The 13,882-nt window shown below is 42.8% G+C and overlaps 1 pseudogene; it reads right to left on the reverse strand.

Moving 5' to 3' along the window:
* Positions 1-246: 246 nt before the first annotated feature.
* LOC120655620 lies at positions 247-4,198 on the reverse strand (annotated as a pseudogene).
* Between the last annotated feature and the right edge of the window lie 9,684 nt (positions 4,199-13,882).

A 13,882-nucleotide genomic window follows, 5' to 3' on the forward strand; every position in this document is an offset into this window, starting at 1 on the left:
AGCGGCCACAGCAGCAGGAGAAGAGGAGAAGGGAGGGAAGGAGGAGAGGGGAGGCGGTGGCGGCGGCGACGACGGCGGGTGGGGCCTGCGGCGGCGGCGGCTAGAGGGAGGGAGGGAGAGGGAAGAGAAGGCTAGATACCATGTTTTTGGAATTAATTTCCTTATATTCCTCCAAACCCTAGAGTGTGGGTAATATAGTAACCTGTACATGGACCTCTAGATGGGCCTAAACCATACACACCAACATATATCGTGGACATAATTTGATGTTTGAATTATACCGCTTCACCTTATACTAAGTTGACATCAGGAATTGAAAGAGGGGTTGGAAACCAGAAGCATCCAAAGTACCACGTGGACGAAAGTTAAATGTACCTGGTAACACTATTACATACTCCTCTTTTGCCAACATAGGTCAATACTCTCCGAAAGCCGATCCCAACGCTCCTCCTGATGATTACTGAAGGCGTTGATCGCCTCGAGAAGGAACTGCAACTGCACGGAAGGCTTGAGAGGAGCCGTGATGAATCCACCGGAAACTGAACCAGCGGAGACAGGAATTACAGGGTTCAATCAAGAAACAAGGTGTCACTCCAATCGATAGAACCAGACCCAATCCGTTTGCTAGCTCAAGGTCGACGGGGTAATTGGACTCACCACCGAAGAAATCACCGAGCAAGAAGATCCCGTGTCGCAGAACACCAGTCTACCGCCCCCTGCGCCGCCGCCGCCGCTGCCACTAGCGCTGTTGCCACCCAAGGCCGAGGATAACTGAGTCTGCGCTGAAGGCTTGGGAGGCGCCGTGGTGACTGGTCGTGCTAGATCTCGGAAGGAGCAGAGATGGGTGACAAATCCACTTTGAAAAGTAGGGTGTGAGCGACTCGATCTCCTCGATCCCAACTATAACCCTAAGCGGCTTAGAGTGTGAGTGGACGACGGCGCCGGAACGGCTAACCGGCGGTTGGCGTGGGCGCCGGAATCGGGCTGATTCGCGGCAGAGCGGGTCCAATTCGTCGCTGTGATGAACTTGACCAAGGATACAAGCGGCGCCGCGAGCAAAGAGGCGGAGGCGCGCCGGAGATCGACTGAAGCTGATACCACTGTAACAATCCGTAGCCACCGGCGAGATCAACTCCGGGGCGTGAGCAGTCACAAGAGAAAGTATGAGAAGATCTCGGTAGCCTGAGGAGGAAGACGCTCTTCCTTTTCCTCTTCTATTTTTGTTTCTGAATTTCTTGTTCGATCTCTACGGATGTGCTAGCAGCTCTGTTATGTAGTCTTGGTCTTTGACTTTACTTGGGCTGTGACTCCACAAATGGGCTTGATAGTCTTGGGCTTCTCTTGGATTATAGCATCCTCATTGGGTCATGACAGAAACCAGAAGCATCCAAAGTACCACGTGGACGGAAGTTAAATGTACCTGGTAACACTATTACAGACTCCTCTTTTGCCAACATGCAGCAGAAGTCCAAATCATCCCTGATGCCATCCAAGCAAGAGAGATCCAACTTTGCCTGTACAACAGAGATCGTAAATTGTATTATGATTGAAAATTTGAAGTTAGGATACAGTGAGCATTTTATCTGAAGCTTATTTGTTATTGAATTTCTTTACCATGACAAACATTGATCCCTCTGGCTTGTGAGGGCATGTAATGCCCCTAGTCTCCTTTATTTTACCGTAACATAAATCTGCTGAACTCCGCAAAAGATTAAGTATTTTCGCGAAGTAATCTTCCTTGGTGTTGGCTATTATTTGAGGGACTGCACCCTGTATGACATAATTAGTAGAATGTTTGACATCAGCTGAAACATAAACTGCTGTTTTAACAAATATTCTTCATTAAATTGTGAACACCTGGATAAATGTTGCAGGATCACTTGTGATATTAATATAGCTTTCAATCGATTTATCAATCTGTAAGAGAAACCAATGGTAACAATTAAACCCAGTAAATAGAATAAGAGCCTAAAAAATGAGTTTGATTAACATGACCTGGCAAATCTGGAGTGGCTCAAAAATTATCCAGTATATTATATCATTTAAACTCATATTATATCATTCGTAATTCCATGTTCCAACAGTTAATTTAACGTTAGAATAATTAATAGGACAGATAAACTACTATGACACAGCATATGTGATTATTTGGCCCAACATCGTAGAGTTGTAGATGGCAAAATTAACCTCAATAGTTTTTCCTTGTTTCAGAGGTTTGATTGATGACATAATCCTATCCAGAACAATGTTTCATATTTTATAGTTTCCAATTTCCATTACCCTGTATGACAATTTGTGTAAAGGATATTGTAGTCCAAAAGTTACAGTCAAGCAGTCAACTATTGAATCAGTTGAAATCAGCCAGCTTTTTTTTCCAGCCAAACAGTTATTGATCAACAAATTCCCTGGATGCTAAAAGGGAACCAAGAGAAGTACTTCACTGCTTCAGCACCTATGTCATGATAGATTAGTGCTTAGTTTTATCTAAAAAGGACTCAACCATTTGGAGAGACGTCCTCTTGGCATCTTAATTTTATCTGCACCTGTGAAACACCTATACACCCTAGTATTTCTTTATTTTCCAAACATTATCAAGATAACAAGGAAGAGACACTGAATCCATGAATCCATCAACTATTTGTTAACAGAAAATTCCCAGCCAGAAAATATTCAGAAGCAACTGACCAGATGTTACAATTATGCTAATTATACTTTCTATAGAGGATGGAGTCGCATGTTATTTAGAATGGGTCCCATTAACCCCTGCCCGAAGCGCATGGTATACATCTCGAACAGGCACATAGTGATGTACAGACAGTATTAGTTGACAGCCTAAAGAAACGCACACAAAGACAGTTCAATGTTTTACCTTGGCTTCTTTTAAGATGCCATTCAGGTCGCACATTGCTATCCAACCAAGTCGCCAACCAGGCACAAGCCATCTTTTTGATATAGATCCCACGGTGATCACTGGAACTGTATCCGCAAAGATACCCATTGGTATAAAAGGCTTATTCCCAAAAGCCAAATGGTCCTATACCTCGTCAGCAATGATTATTATTCCAAGTTTCCTTGCAATCTCTGCAATCTGTTCATTTCCAGTACGAGAATTTATCCGGTTCAAAAAAGTACGAGAATTTATCATCACGTAACAAATAGGGAACACAACCTAGGAAATATTTGTCTGAGAATATAAATACCCACCTTGGCCAAATGATCATGTGAGTACACACTCCCACAAGGGTTACTGGGATTTACAATGACCATCGCAACCGTGTTCTCATCAGCAAGAGCCTCCACGGACTCAAGGTCAGCCTCCCAGCCTCGGTCAGGAATAAGGTTGAAATGCCGGGCCTCTAGATTACTGAACATGGTCCGCGACTCATATAATGGAAACCCAGGTTTGGGAAGCAAGATGTTGGAGCCAGGCTGGGCGAGGATGGAGATCATGACGTCAATAGCTTGGCAGCATCCAGCGGTGAGGTAAATATCATCTGGTGAAAGCTGATAAGGAAGATCCCGTGATAGGTACTCTGCAACAGCACTGCCGATTCAAGGAAAAAGTATATGAGATATGGTCATGAATTCAGAAACCGAAATTTTAGGGGAAGAAAAAGGTGACGTTATATAGAACAGTGGCATAAGAAACTAAACGTTACAGGCAAGAAAGCTTAAAACATGCAGATTCATATGATGCATGGTGATTTGGTGGGGCATCGGGCACAGAAGAAAAGACTTGCAGAGACAGCAAACCGCGCACTTCAGGAATGCTTCCTCCTTGACTTTAATAGACAAATCTTTGGTGACAATGATTTATTCTTTTTGCTAGTAGTAATAATGAAGGTGACGTGAGGGTGAGGCGGAGGGAGCATGGCTGCTAACCGGCGTGCCGGCAGGACGCCAACGCTTCGGGAGTAACCATTGTGCTTCCTGGAGCGGAGCGCCTCCACCACGGCCTCCTCGGCCTCGAGCGGAGGCCTGAAGCAGGCGGAGGCGGTGGGGTCGCCGTTGCCGATCGCCAGGACGGGGCGCGGGCCGGAGGCGTCGACGGCGGAGAAGACGCGGTCGAGCACCGCGCGTATGCTCATGCTCCCCGCGGTTGCCAGCGGCGCGCCCGCGAACTGCCGGCAGATGCTCCACGGCCGCCCTTCCATCTTTTCTCGTGGTGCTCTGTCTCTCTTTTCTCAAAGAAAATTATCCTATCGTACCTAGCCTGCTGCTTATGTGCCCAAGTCTTTTTTTAAAAAATCCTTCAAAAAAAGTCTTTTTTTAAAAAAAAAGCAAAGGACTTCAACCTTTCCTTGCAAAAAGATCGAAAGCTACAGCAAAGCATGGTAAACGACACAGCTTCAACAAAGAAAATCATTGATTTTCAAACCAATAAAAAACTAGCTCGGGATTTTATGGCAGTATGTTGTTCCAGACTTCCAGTCATCCGCCGCTTGTTTTATTGTAGTCGTCCTCAGTTATTTATCAAATTTCGTAAGCCGACTGCCTACTACTTGCAGTATTATTCATTGGCTTAAAACTGCTGGGCATGGAATCAATAAGCTCTCAGCTTTCCTCTAAAGAAAAGTTTAGTTTCTTTCAAGCTAAATTGGCTGCCCAATCCCGATTTAATAATCTTGTAGTGAACAATACATTGAGACTTTGGCCGGGCTTATCACTTATGTCACGTCTCCATAGACTTTCTAGAGAAAACTAATTAGAGTAAATTGATTCGGTCCTTAAAAAAAAGTTGGGCTTAGTTCTTGGTCATTTTCGTTTGAACATTGCTATTTGGCCTCAAATTGAAAGTCATTTTTGGTTCTTGGCCCTTTCATTTGATTTCTGGCCCTTCCATCCACATCAGTCCTTACCCTTTATACTTAGCTTGTGCAAAAAGACTAAAATACCCCCACCTTATCTCTTCACGAGCAAACCGGAGCACCGAGCGTTGCTCATCTGCTCGGTTCCCTACCGTAGGATCTCCTTCCCACCGTTGCAGCTCGGTTCTCCGCCGTAGGCACGAGAAGCATGGCGGCGGATCCAGCTCTTTCACGCGATATAAAGGCGGCGGATAGAGCAAGGTATTCATGGTTGATATAAATGCTCTAATATTTGCGAAAGTTTGTTCGATTTATAATGGGATTCAAAATGACAAGTAAATGTTTTGTGAATGAGATGTGATATGCTTATGCATAGTCTCAAATATGGAAGAACTTGTCACTTGCGATAAATGGTTGTTAACAAAAGAAGCAAGCAAGGCAAAAGTGAATGAGACATGAGTTTATGCAAAGATAACGTCTCAAAATGAAAAGCTTGCATATGTGATTGTATTGAGAATTCGAATTGATAACGAAGATTTCATACATGACACAAATCAACATGAGTTCAAGATGGACGGCTAGGATAAAGGTAGAGGACCGAGAGGCGTGTTTTAAGAGGCTACGCAAGCGACGGCTTGGGGGGAGAAAAAAACCGATATGGGTCAAAGACCGGAGATCCTAGAGTCATGGAGAGCTCTATGTTGAAGAGTGTCATTATTCAAGTAAAGGAAGTGACTTGTGAATCAAGATGGATTTTATTCCTATGCAAATTGAAGATTCAAAGTCACTAGCTCAAAGCGGGCATGCTCAAAGAATGAAGATGTTGATGCCCTCACGGTATTGATCGAAGAAAGGACGGCATGACCATAATGCGAAGCTCAAGTGGTGATTGTGGTAATTGTATATTTCATTTATGCACTTGAGTATAGATATGCCGTACTATCAAGAGGGATGCAATATCAGTAGGTTTAGACAATACCAAAAGTGCTCATAGCAAGTCCCTAGAGAGAATAACCTAAGAGAGCTAATATTGCAAAAGTCATAGAGGGACTGGTCTAACCGGTCTAGGCAGGGCAGAGCCTCCAACGGCTATAATTTCAAACCGACCGGTCTGACCGGTCTAGGGGACCGGTCTGACCGGTCTAACACTGACAGGGCAAAGGCTAGTTTTTGAGAGAGGAGTATTTATACCCCATGACTTCACCCATTCATGGGTGCTGATGCCATTACATTCAGAACACTTGTAAGAGCCTTGTGAGCACTTGGAGAGTCCTACTCAACCTCTCTTTGTGAGAGTTGCTTGATTCAAGTTGAATCCTTGAGTTGGGTTGTGTGAATCAAATCCTTGAGAGACATTTGAGCAAGAGAGATTGAGCCCTAACTATTGAGCACTTGAGGTTGCGTCGGCCAACTCGATTGAAGCATTTGTTCCTCTTGGAGCATCGGCTCCTAGACGGCTAGGCGTCGCCAGCTAGCTCCCAAGGTTGTGGTGAGCAGCGGCAAGTTTGTTGCAGCAGCGATCGTGTGCCAAGAGGGCGCATGGTCATATAGTGGAGAGAGGAGATAGCTTGACCTTGGGGTCACCATAAGCTTCCTCAATGGAGAGTAGGATTCATACGTGGGTGCACGGGGTGAATCCGAACTTCGGTAAAACAAACCACCGTGTCTCCTTTGCATCATCTTCATTTTGGTTTGATTTACTTACCTTGCATTATAGTTTTTGAGTTTGAATTGTGCTTCCGCTCGATCTACTTGGGTGTGCTCTACTTGTGTGTAGGGATCTATTTACATTGATAGAAATACTCTGCAAAATATACATTCCAAGTTTCATATAGGTTCTAGCTCGAGAAGGGGGATTTTCCTTGCTGGTGACTGTCTGCCTACTCAGACTGGTCTGACCAGTCTGGTGGACCGGTCAGACCGGTCCAGGCACAGTCAGCAGGGTTAAGTGCCAAATTTTGAAGAAACGCCTATTTACCCCCCTCTAGGATACGACATCGTGTGATCAAGATCCTTTCATGACCACAATGACATGGTGGAAGGGTGAGTGTAGCATCATCATTTTCATTCCATCACCTACAAATTTGCAGCAATGAACATGTTAAATTCCTTATACTAATAGTTCAATTCTAGTGTCTTTTTGGAAATCAAATTATTGGGCAACAGTAGAAATTGCAGAAAGGAGGTTAAATGTTTTAGCTTTGACATGATTGTGGATTCAGATAGAATGTAGTGAGGGTGAGCAAGCAGAAGAAGATAATGATGAAGTACATGAGGAAGATGAGGAGCCATGTACTGATGAAAATAATGCTGCAAATGTATAGTGCGACACAGAAGATCCTCCAATAGTAGTAGGCTCCACTTATCATAACATGGATGCTTTTAGATTGGCTATTTCTCAACATGCAATAAAAAATTAGTTTAAGTTCAATATTGCTAAAAGTGGACCTCGAAGGTACAGGGCATATTGTTCAGGTACACATGTCCATGGTGGTTGTAAGCAGCTACCAGTAAAGGTGTCGGCACCACCACTGTGACGGTAATTGCTCGACCTAACTAATTATTTTTTTGTCCCTTGTGTTGTTTTTGGCTACTAATAATTTTTTTTGCACTTAAGCAAGTTAGAAAAAAATCCTTATGCTCACAGCTGTTCTAGTTCAAGAAGGAAAAAGAAGGTGACGAATGCAACCAAGCATTGGGTTTGTGAAAAAGTGAAGGACTTCCTCATAACTGATACAACTTTGGGTGCAAAGGAATTGCGGAGAAACTAAAAGAACACCATAAGGTTCACATCCCCTACAACAGAGTTTACAATGGTAAGGAGTTAGCATTGAAACACCACTATGGAGATTGAGAAAACAATTTTGATAACCTTTATAGGTTCAAAGAACAAATTGAAAGTTGTTGCCCAATATCTTAGTTATTATTGACCATCACACCATTAATGGCAAGATCAGATTTAGAAGATTATTTTTTTCATTAAAGCCTTGTGTAGATGGGTTCCTGAATGGTTGCAGACCATACATTGCAATAGATGGCACATTCTTGACATGAAAGCTCAAGGGGCAATTGGCTAGTGCTACTACTGTTGATGGTCTTGACAGGAAAGTACAAGACGGTTACAAAGAAGAAGAAAGGGCAATGTGCTAAGGATGTTAGCACTTCATTAGTGCCACCTGGCAGCCCCTCCATGGGTACTAGAAGCAAAAAAAAAACCTTCTAGCAAAAAAAGAAAACACACTTCATCTTTGGCTGGCCAATATATGTATGGTTTTTTATGCTCACTTGGAAGCAGATGCGCTGGCCGGGTAACATCAGGCATAGTTGGACTACTCCTATATACATTCACGTCAATTTGCAGAAATAGAACAACATTATACAAAACAGGCTTCAACAAATAAAGGAAAGTACTCAATTTATACCAATCGACTACTCAACCCTACCTCTGAGGGTGGATTCTTGATGTTGAGTGTTTCTTGCAGCTCTGGAACTCCATAAACTTCTTTGAGTACTCCACATACTCGATGCACTTCTGCTTCGGTAATTTTCTCAGCTGTAAAATGGGAAGGATCCTTGGGTCCCCTATACATAAACCCGAAGTTGCTGTGCTTCGGGAGCGGCTAAATGCACTGAGAAGTCCAAGAGAGAACGGCTGATGCTCCAGTCAGAATGCCCTTCTCAAGTCCTTAATCTTCCTGAGCATATCATTTATTTGATCTATATTTTGACCAGTTGAGTTCCACTCGGGACAGATCTTTGGAGGCCCTAGGGTCCTATCTGGTAGCGCTGGGGCATGGTTTCCAATATAAAATCAACTGGCCTTCTAGTCGATTACTTTCTTGGATAAAGTATACGACAAATACTTTTTTCCACTCCTTGGCTTAAATGAAGCCCGGTTCCTTGAACTTCAGCAATCTCATTGGCGCTGGGATGGGGTTTGAGATGGAAGAGATGTTGAAACAAGTAGAAATAGGGCTCGATACCCAGGAAAACTTCGCAAAGATGAACGAAGATAGAAATGTGGAGGATGGAGTTTAGGGTCAAGTGATGCGCTTGAATCCCCCAATGAAAGAGAAGACCATGAAAGAAATCGCAAGAAGGAATTCCAAATCCACATTTGATAAACGGGATAATTCGCTGATCGACTCATATGGTGATCTAAAGCGGACTGCCACTGAACAATTTCGCAGGGCTGAAGAATGCACTCCTTGACAAGAGAGAGGATGTTGGATTCCCGAACACTTACTTGATTTCCAACCATCCCCTAGTGTGGCTTCTATGATCATGACTTCCTTCCCCTTTCCCTTGCTAGTTCCTTTCTTGGACGCCATTCAAAATTTCACTAGTTGCTTCACGCGCATGGGTTCGGGGAGGGGGGGGGGTACTAGTAGTGCTCGCAAGGACTCAGATCTTGGCAAAAAAGGGAGGTTTGGGGAATGAATCTGAGTGGAAATAGTGAGAACCTCGAGCAGATCTGATTTTGTGATGATGGAGGAAGCAAGAAAGCAGTGAAAAGATGGGGGTGAAAACCCTAAATTACCGCACGGTCAAATAACTAGTGACAGTAGCAATCAGTGTGATGTTTCATCCTTTAAAATAAAATTATAATTTTGTCATGCTTCAAAATATATATACATACCCTAAAATGTTTTTTTAATTTATCGTACGCTGCAGCGGTGCTCCATTTAGCCATAGGGGACGTTGCTTTTAACACCGTTACCTTGCCAAACTAACGGAAGGGCCAAAAACAAAAAGAACTTTCGATTGGAGGCCAGCAAAGTTCAAACGGAAAAGGGCCAAGGAACTAAACCCAACTTTTTTAGGCCAAGAAACCAATTTACTCAACTAATAAATTCAGGGCCAGACTAAAAATTATGAGTCAATAACACCCTCTACTACTCCCACTTTCTTCTATTTTTTAGGAATGTGTTTCATGCACGGTTCATTTAGGAGTGTGGATTTTTTCACACACATGCACTCGACTCTCGAGCTTTCCACCATCCGATGTGAGCCAATAACGTTGATCAATCTAACTTTCGTTAACATCTTTTCACACGCCTACACATGCACTCGACTCTTGAACTTTCCACCATCTGATGCGAGCCAATAACGTTGATCAATAATCTAACTTTTGTTAACAGTAACACACTTTCCATATCTGTAGCACTACCGTCTTCACTAGTGTGTGAACTAAGGAGGTCTCAGACCAGTTATGATCAATCTTATAGATTACAAATCGATCTTAAGGTCTATCTCAAGCAAAAAAAACTTGAGACCGACCACAAGCTTAAGATACCACATGATGCTTTAAAATATTATTTCTATACATTGTTCTTCCCCTTCTAGCTCTGAACTACCCAACAACCACTATCGTCAGCAAGGAGCCGGACGGTCTTCCTCACCTGCTCAAGCTTTTGGACGGCGTGGAGCACAAGAGAACTGCGACAAAGGAAGCTCAGATCCACACCAGCCCCAGCAGCCACCAGCAGTGCACCACTCTTATTCACACCCTCTCTCTTCACGCTCTCTTGCTCTAGGGGCTCGCTCTTCAGCGCCACCGCTCGCAAAGAGCACCAGCTATATATAACACCTTATATTTTGGAAGGATAGATTAACTCTAATAATCTTGGGTTAATGATAAAGAGAATGGAAGGGAAAATTAAGAGGTGTAAGAATGAGCCCTCAAATTTAACCGAAAATATGAAAACCAGCAAATAAATGTAGAAATTGGGGCGGAACAGAACGGGATATATCCCGACCATCTTCAACCTAACAATTGTTTTTTTTTTGAAAAACTTCAACCCTAACAATCACCATGGTGAGACTATCTCAATCACAGTACACAGTACCACTTCTATATAGCCTTAATAAACCAAATAAAGTAAAAATACATCATCAAGAAAGAAAACCAACTATCTTTCACCAACCATTGATCTCTAGAAAAAAATGTTCCTTTTTATCGTCAGTGAAGAAAAAAAAATAGAACCAACCATTGATTCCATAGTCATTGCTCAAATCACTCAAAATTGAATCAGCAATTTGGATCAGAATAAACCATGGATTCCATCTAGCTTTCATTCCACCCATCAATTAAATGAAATCATGGCCATAGCACCAAAACAAGAACATCGATGTGAAGTCCTTGTATGAGACAGCCAAACTTCGCCGACCATCTGTCGCGGGGATGCCATCGAGATACACAGCAGCTCGCCTACGTGCCCTCGTTATTCGTGTTGGCAACCTCTATTTCTGTCGCTTATGTCCTCTACGCCACTCTCTGCTATTGCTCCTTCCCATCTGTTGTGTTGAAGAAGTTGGCGGACCATGCAGTTGAACTTCCAATGTACTACAAATGGAATGAACACACCTTCGCCGAGCAGCCAATCGACAATGCACATCTTCGAATTGAATGAGCGCATCGCCGGCGAGCAGCCAATTGAATGTGCACACCTTGGTCAAAGGCACTCGCCTTTATAGTTCCGCTCTGATCAATTCAAGAGGAACAATGCCAACACCAGTGACCTCTGCGGCCCCACCGCAACATACGATTAGGTGCTGCATAGAGCTCGAGACATGGGATGCGGAGGGTGAAGGCGGTGGGAGGTGAGCCGAGCCATCATTATTCGAGTCACTGATGGCTTGTGCAACCTGCATAGTTTGGAAAAGAATCTCAGTTTAGTTTTGAGCTAGCCAGGCTTGAGTGCTCCTTTTGCATCTAGAGGGGGCGAGATGAGCTTAACAGATATCCAGACAAAACAAGACTATATTCCACAAGCATGGATAAGGATTGACCATCCAACCAGTCACCGGTCACTGCCCACACTCCCGCCTTGTGTAACAAATCAGCCTCGCTTTATTGTTCGAGCTCGTCTCGCACAACAGATTGGGCTCGGCACCTAGGCTGGCTCGGGCTAAACTCGTTGTCATCCCTTGTAAAAAATAAAAATAAAATTACACTAGAGGTCGGGTGTCAGTTAGGTCCATAAACTCTTAAAGTGTGAGTGCATAAACATGTAATTTATGTCACTTATGTTCAAAACTTTGAAAGTACATTCCTATGTCTATAAATTTGTAATTTGTATCACATATGTTCATACACCTTCACCTAGCCTTCATGCACTGATGTGGCACTAATAAGAATCAGCATGGTGCAGTGGGTCTCTGGAGTTTTGCAAGAAGGGTGAAATTCGAGCCATAATTTCGAATCCAAGGTTATAGGGAGGCAGAGGAGAGGATGGATGACTTATTTTGGAGGTTATGGACATAGATTGGGGATCAAGGGGTCGCAGACGACCATTGGATAGTTCTGAGACTGAGGTCTCCGTATGATTAAAACCTATAACATTGTTTTAGAACTGCCCATAATATAAGAGGAGAGATTTTTTTAGAACCGTCCGTAACATAAGTGGAGAGGAGCTGTGATGACATCGGGTCAATGTTTGTTGGTGCATCCATGGCCACACGATTGCTCATGGATGAAGCAATGAAGGAACACATGGAGTTGCTTGATGACCACAATGAGCCTAGTATGGCTGGGAAGATGGCCTTCGAGATTACTGCTGAGAAGAGTCATCATAGCAGCGATGACACGTTTCGTTAGGATAGCATCAACAACAACTCCTCTAGTGGACATTCTTACGAACAAAATGGAGACATACTCCTACCTCGTCCACAACATTCTCGATAAAATACAAGATTGAGGGAGGGAGAGAGATGAAAGGGATGTACCTAAAATACAAGACTGAGGGAGGGAGAGAGATGAAAGGGATGTACCTAGTTAACATATCATGTTAGTGCTATGCGTACAAGCGATAGAGTACGGACCTAGGTGACATAAATTACAAGTTTATGGATCTAAAAATTTACTTTCATAGTTTGTGGACTTAAGTGACAATTGACTCAAAAGTGCACTTTCGGATTTGTGGACCTAGATTCACTATACCACAGCCCTGATACATCGACTGATGGTTGGTCGGTAAAAGCTGTTGTACCGACGGACCATCAGTCTGTATAGATGTATGCCGACACCATGTATCTATCGTTGTAAGTGGCATTAGTATAACTTATATCGACTGACATCTCTTTACCGACTGATCATTTGACGCTACGTGGAGTTTTTAGCGACCAATGGCTTGACGAGATAGTTTATATGGATTAAAAAAATGTGCATGAACTTTCATCTTGAGATACATCGAACATAAGAATATGGATATAGATTCAATAGAAGCATATAAACATTGACATTGATCATCCATACAAATATTAGTTGTCCAATATTTTTCCAGAACTGCATATAACAAGGGTTCCATACTAGCTAGGAGGTACGAGAAGTAGACAACCATATCAGCTATGGTGCTTACCACAGCTCAAGAACCCCAAAAGACTTGACTGCAGAGAAGACCAAGCCTATAGACACAACCCAAAAATCTAAATACCAGTAACAAAGCTGAGCACTTCATCCTTTTAACACATGATCTTCTAGATCATTCTTTTATCTCTAGGAAGGTCAGAACAAAACACAACTTCCATGAGTACTTTGAGCGGCTTGACGTTGACATCATCAAGCAAGTTATCTAGCATCTCCCGACACTGCCTGAAATCCAGCACAAGCATGCCGATTTTTAGTTAAGATCCAAAGGTATGCACAACACACATTATATGAATAAGTCATGAGAAATAATTCTGTCATCTATGTGAAAATTATGCAAACTGATCGCAAGAATAAAATGAAAGAAACCCCAGGTAGGATAGATATCATCTATATGGTGTAAATTAAGTGTATTTGCTCTCCTAAATTTTCTTGAAGCCTCAGAAGTGCACAAAGCAAGCACACTTGATTGCACCTCAAATAAACAGAACAAAACGCCTTTGTTGTAGTATGTACAAACTTTCAAGAAGGCTGAGAATTCAATTTTAGTAGGCTAACAGGATAATAAGATGACCCTTTTAAACTTACAGTAGCATGTAGGATATCTCTGTTCAGCTATAGTCTTTAACCTCATCTATACATTTCGATAAAATGACAAAAAGAAAGGAATACCAGCAGATACTTCCTACATGGTTAATAAAATACA

The sequence above is a fragment of the Panicum virgatum genome, chromosome 1N (assembly GCF_016808335.1).
Source record: "Panicum virgatum strain AP13 chromosome 1N, P.virgatum_v5, whole genome shotgun sequence".
Taxonomy (NCBI): Eukaryota; Viridiplantae; Streptophyta; class Magnoliopsida; order Poales; family Poaceae; genus Panicum; species Panicum virgatum.